The sequence below is a fragment of the Crotalus tigris genome, unplaced genomic scaffold (genome assembly GCF_016545835.1).
Source record: "Crotalus tigris isolate CLP2741 ecotype Arizona unplaced genomic scaffold, ASM1654583v1 scf7180000019802.547583, whole genome shotgun sequence".
In the NCBI taxonomy this organism is placed as follows: domain Eukaryota; kingdom Metazoa; phylum Chordata; class Lepidosauria; order Squamata; family Viperidae; genus Crotalus; species Crotalus tigris.
In genome coordinates, this window is record NW_024097717.1 from 32,750 (window position 1) to 39,762 (window position 7,013).

Below are 7,013 nucleotides of genomic sequence, written 5' to 3' on the forward strand. Positions count from 1 at the left end.
AGTGCTCTTGCTGACCTTAATAGGGACATTAAGGAGACTGGTAAAGGTATTTGTGAAGATAACTCAAATAAGCAGGGGATTGTGGTCCGAGATGAAGAACTAGATTTTGATAGGGAGAAGTGTGAATCAGGTATTGCACATCAGTCATGCAAGAATAGAAAGGCTCCCAAAAAGAGAAGCTACCTTCTGGTAGGTGATTCAATTATAAGGGATGTAAATTTAGGAAAGGACACAGAGGCTTTGAAAGAGGTCAGGTGTCTTCCAGGTGCTACTGCCAGTAGGGACAAGAAGCGTATTTCTAAAATAATCAAGAATGGCAGCAAGGACTGTGATGTGGAGGCTATTGTACATCTTGGCACTAATGATCTGTCCCAAAAAGATGTACTCTCTGTGCAGAATGATTTCCAGAGCTTGGGGAAGGAACTTAGCAGAATAGGCTGTAGGCTTACTTTCTCAGAGGTTTTACCAGTGTATAAGGAGCAAAACGGAAAAGGCCAGCGCATAGCACAATTCAATATGTGGCTAAAGGAATGGTGTAAAGGGGAAGGCTTTGGATATATTAGTCACGATGTCAGTAGCTGGTCCAATCAAAAGATGTACAAAAGAGATGGTTTGCATCCATCAAAAAAAGGGACTGAGTTACTCGGCTATAAATTCACAGATTTTCTGGAGGGAAATTTAAACTAAACAGCGGGGACAGGGAGTTAATTGATACGGAACAACCCTGTCCCCGGCAATTTAAAAACTATAGGGCTATCAGTGCATGTAGCACAGATGTGTGTGTGGACAAGAATACCAACCTTGCTACCAATCAAAATGAAGCCTCTAATAGCGAGTGCCATATAAAGTGCACTAACCAAATAGGTGGTAAGACAATAGGGGAACTCAGGCACCACACAGGTTATGTAGAAAGGAAACACAGGGCCACCCACAAAGGACTCAAATGTTTATACACCAATGCACAAAGTATGAACAGCAAACAGGGTGAACTAGAAATTCAGGTTAATGAGGGCAGATACGATATTGTTGCCATTACGGAAACATGGTGGGATGAAACTCACACATGGAACACACAGCTAGAGGGATTTAAATTATTTAAAAGAAACAGACCAAATAAAAGAGGAGGTGGAGTTGCTCTCTATATAAGAAATAACTACATCTTCACAGAAATAGAGTACAACAATGATAAAAACTGTCTTGAATGCATTTGGGTCAATATAAAAGGGGGGGGGAATGACATTGCCATAGGTGTATACTACAGACCACCCAACCAAACAGAGGAAATAGATGAACTTTTTGCTAGTCAGCTAACTAAGGTATGTAGGAAGCACATCACAATAGTAATGGGGGACTTTAACTACCCTGACATCAACTGGGAGACAAACTCCGCACCAAGTGGAAGATCAAACAGGTTCCTGGCAAACCTAGCAGACAACTTTGTCTCCCAAAAAGTAGAGAATGGAACTAGGGGATTAGCCAGCCATTTTGATCTAATTCTCACTAACAGAGATGAAATGATAGACGGTGTTGGAGCCATAGGAACCCTGGGAGGAAGTGATCATGCAATATTAGAATTCAACATTATAGAAGCACAACCAATAGAACACAGTCAAACTAGAGTCTTGGACTTCAAGAGAGCTAATTTCAATAAACTTAGAGAGGGCTTGGGAAGGATTCCATGGATGAGAATCCTCAAGGGGAAAACAACTCAAGAAGCTTGGGAAATTTTGAAAAATGAGATAATAAAAGCACAGTCTAGCACAATACCAACAAAGAGGAAAAACAACAGCTCTCAAAAGAAACCAGCATGGCTGCATAAAGAACTCTCTGACAAATTGAAAGATAAAAAGGACAAGTATAGAAAGTGGAAAGAGGGGAACATAACTAAGTCAGAATATCAGCAAATAGCCCGAGCCTGCAAAGATGAAGTGAAGAAAGCCAAGGCTCAAAATGAACTGAGGCTTGCGACCAAAGTCAAAAATAACAAAAAAAGCTTCTTTCAACATGTAAAAAACAAGAAAAAAGTGAAGGAAATGATTGGTCCATTAGTGGGTGGAAGTGGCAAGAAGGTGACAAGCAACAGGGAGAAAGCAGAACTATTTAACTCATTTTTTGCATCTGTCTTTACACAAAGGGAAAAAACAGACCAACCTATCAAAAATAGTGCCACAAAAAACAAAACAGAAACACAAGTTAAGATAGGCAAGAAAATCGTTAGTGAGCACCTGTCCAGCCTAGATGAGTTCAAATCGCCAGGACCAGACGGATTACACCCCAGAGTTCTCAAGGAACTGGCAGATGTGATATCGGAGCCACTGAACTATATTTTTCAAAGATCCTGGAACACAGGGGAACTACCAGAGGACTGGAAAAGAGCTGATGTAGTTCCCATCCTCAAAAAAGGAAAAAAAATGGATCCAGGAAATTACAGACCTATCAGCCTGACCTCAATACCTGGGAAGATCCTGGAAAAGATAATCAAACAACGAATCAACGAACACCTAGAGGCAAACAAAGTCATTACTAAAAGCCAACATGGGTTTGTCAAAAATAGATCATGCCAGACAAATCTTATTGCATTCTTTGACCAAGTGACAAAATTAGTGGATCAGAGGAATGCTGTGGACATAATTTACTTGGACTTCAGTAAGGCATTTGATAAAGTAGATCACAACCTACTACTTGACAAGATAGAAAAATGTGGGGTAGACAGAACCACCACCAGATGGATCCGTAGCTGGCTGACCGGCCGTACTCAGCGAGTGGTCCTCAATGGAACTGCATCTATATGGAGGGAAGTGTGTAGTGGGGTGCCCCAGGGCTCTGTTCTGGGCCCAGTACTCTTCAACATCTTCATCAACGATTTGGATGAAGGGATAGATGGGGAACTCATCAAATTTGCAGACGACACCAAGCTGGCAGGAATAGCCAACACTCCAGAAGACAGGCTTAAGATACAGAAGGATCTGGACAGACTTGAACACTGGGCACTAACTAACAAAATGAAATTCAATGGTGAAAAAAGCAAGGTTCTACATTTAGGCAAGAAAAACCAAATGCACAAGTACAGCATAGGTGGCACCATGCTCAATAGTAGTAACTGTGAGAGGGACCTCGTAGTCCTAGTAGACAATCACTTAAATATGAGCCAGCAGTGTGCTGCAGCTGCCAAAAAGGCCAACACAGTGCTAGGCTGCATTAACAGAGGGATAGAATCAAGATCACGTGAAGTATTAATACCACTCTTCAATGCCTTGGTAAGGCCACACTTGGAATACTGCATCCAGTTTTGGTCACACGATGTAAAAAAGATGTTGAGACTCTAGAAAGAGTACAGAGAAGAGCAACAAAGATGATTAGGGGACTGGAGGCTAAAACATATAAGGAACGGTTGCGAGAATTGGGTATGTATAGTTTAACGAAGAGAAGGACAAGGGGGGACATGATAGCAGTATTCCAATATCTCAGGGGCTGCCATAAAGAAGAGGGAATTAAGCTATTTTCCAAAGCACCTGAAGGCAGGACAAGAAGCAACGGGTGGAAACTAATCAAGGAGAGAAGCAACCTAGAACTAAGGAGAAACTTCCTGACAGTGAGAACAATTAATCAGTGGAACAGCTTGCCTCCAGAAGCAGTAAATGCTCCAACACTGGAAGTTTTTAAGAAGAGACTGGACAGCCATTTGTCCGAAATGGTGTAGGGTTTCCTGCCCGAGCAGGGGGTTGGACTAGATGACCTCCAAGGTCCCTTCCAACTTTACTACTATTACTAACTCATCCACCAATATACTGTATATACAGAAAGTAAACAATTGAAAATATTTTTTTATGGCAAAACCTGAAGTATGGATTTTCAAATCTGAATGTATTCATGAATGCATACTTGTAGAAAATACAATTACTGAAGGATCTGAAGATTCCCTCACCCATTTATAGATATTTTCCTCTAAAACATAAGAAGAATTAGAACTTTTAGAAAAATAAATATAGACATAATTTTAAAAATAAAGATTTCAATTGCATTCTTTTTGAATTGGCAGTGATGCATTTTGCATTGATAATATTGCTCTGGAAACATACTCAGCAATTTATTTCAACAAGCTGACCAGATAGGGAATTGTATAATACTTGAATATAAACTAAAAATTAGATACTACAGTATTAAATCAAGAATACATGAACATTTCTGAGTGATGCAGAGTAAGCCAACCTATAAAGCAGCTTAAGGTTCCACAGTTCAAGATATATTCTATAAACGGTTGATATTATTCATAACCAAGGTTGGTATGTCAATGGGAATTAAAGACAGGCACACCTTCTATTGGTTCCATCTGGTTCATTTTTTTGCAAGCCCTGGGGTCATGTCAGAATGACCTGTTTTCTTTTATAAATTAATCATAAGAACAGCATGCTTCCTTGTCGGATATCATAGAGCTGTCTGCCGCCTGACAAACTAAGGTCCTCTTATCATTTCAGAACAAAAGAAAATCAGTTCATCTCTCCAATAAGAGGAAAAATCCTTGGGTTATTTTTAAGAATATATCCAAAGTATATTACTCTAGAATACTCCTAGAATAATCATATGTTTTACTTTTCCCTCTGCTGCTAATTAATGTAATGGAATCGATGGTTGGGTAAGTTAAGTGATAAATACTCCTTGTTTTCAGTAAGAACGGTTTTTAAAAATTAACTTGTGGCCCTATAATGCAGGGCTTTTCAACCTTTTCACAGATTGTACCACTTTTAGGACATGACAATATTTGAGTACCACCCGTGCTTACAAAAACTTGATAACTGAAAAAGAAGAGGGTGGGATTTTGGGTTTTACTGGTGAGATTCATTTGTTATTATACAAAGTGTTAATTTATAGTATTATGGAAAAGTAAAAAGTTGAGGTTCGATGTTAAATGCTTCATTCTACTGAAACAGAAGAAGTTAGAAGTCAATGCTTTTTCTTTTCCCCTTGTCCCCCTCACTTTTTTCCCCTTCTTCCTCCCACTGTGTCCTACTATTTTTGTATTTGTACTGTATTGCATTTGTATTGTAAAAAAACAGACCAACCTATCAAAAATAGTGCCATAAAAAAACAAAATAAAAATACAAGTTAAGATAGGCAAGAAAATGGTAAGTGAACACCTGTCCAGCCTAGATGAGTTCAAATCACCAGGACCAGATGGATTACACCCCAAGATTCTTAAGGAACTGGCAGATGTGATCGCAGAACCACTGAACTATATTTTTCAAAGATCCTGGAGCACTGGGGAACTACCAGAGGACTGGAAAAGAGCTGATATAGTTCCCATCTTCAAAAATGAAAAAAAAAGGGACCCAGGAAAAAAGGACCCTATCAGCCTGACCTCAATACCTGGGAAGATTCTGGAAAAGATAATCAAACAATGAATCAGCGAACACCTACAGGCAAACAAAGTCACTACTAAAAGCCAACATGGGTTTGTTAAAAACAGATCATGCCAGACAAATCTTAGTGCATTCTTTGATCAAGTGACAAAATTAGTGGACCAGAGGAATGCTGTAGATATAATTTACTTAGCCTTCAGTAAGGCATTTGACAAAGTAGACCACAACCTAATACTTGATAAGATAGAAAAATGCGGGTTAGACAGCATCACCACCAGATGGATCCGTAGCTGGCTGACCGGCCGTACTCAGCGTGTGGTCCTCAATGGAACCGCATCTACATGGAGGGAAGTGTGTAGTGGGGTGCCCCAAGGCTCTGTTCTGGGCCCAGTGCTCTTCAACATCTTCATCAATGATCTGGACGAGGGGATAGATGGGGAAATCATCAAATTTGCAGACGACACCAAGCTGGCAGGAATAGCCAACACTCCAGAAGACAGGCTTAGGATACAGGAGGATCTGGACAGACTTGAACACTGGGCACTATCTAACAAAATGAAATTCAATGGTGAAAAAAGTAAGATTCTACATTTAGGCAAGAAAAACCAAATGCACAGGTATAGTATAGGGGGTATCTTGCTCAATAGTAGTAACTGTGAGAGGGATCTCGGAGTCCTAGTGGACAATCATTTAAATATGAGCCAGCAGTGTGCTGCAGTGCCAAAAAAGTCAACACAGTGCTAGGCTGCATTAACAGAGGGATAGAATCAAGATCACGTGAAGTATTAATACCACTTTACAATGCCTTGGTAAGGGCACACTTGGAATACTGCATCCAGTTTTGGTCACCACGATGTAAAAAAGATATTGCAACTCTAGAAAGAGTACAGAGAAGAGCAATAAAGATGATTAGGGGACTGGAGGCTAAAACATATAAGGAATGGTTGCTGGAATTGGGTATGTCTAGTTTAATGGAAAGAAGGACGAGGGGGGACATGATAGCTGTGTTCCAATATCTCAGGGGCTGCCACAAAGAAGAGGGAGTCAAGCTATTTTCCAAAGTGCCTGAAGGCAGGACAAGAAGCAATGGGTGGAAACTAACCAAAGAAAGAAGCAACCTAGAACTAAGGAGAAATTTTCTGACAGTTAGAACAATTAACCAGTGGAACAACCTGTCTCCAGAAGCAGTGAATGCTCCAACACTGGAAGTTTTTAAGAAGAAACTGGACAGCCATTTGTCCAAAATGGTATAGGGTTTCCTGCCTGAGCAGGGTGTTTGGACTAGATGACCTCCAAGGTCCCTTCCAACTATTATTATTATTATTATGGATCATCGCACAGTCAGCCAGATGTTCAGACTGGATTTGGCATTTTGTCTACCTATCGAGTCCTTACCCAGGACCTGGGATAGGCAGATGTGGATGTTTGATGGTATTACAGATATCGTCGCAGGATGGAAGCAGTTCCTAGTAAGGCCACCTTTTGCAATTGACTAATAGCGAATTTGTCAATGCCAATGGTGTTCAAGTGGTGCTCCAGTTGTTTTGGGATTGCACCCAAGGAGCCTATTACTATTGGTACTACCCTTGCTTGCTTTTGCCACAGTCTTTCTACTTCTATTTGTAGGTCTTTGTATTTTGTTATCTTCTCCAGTTC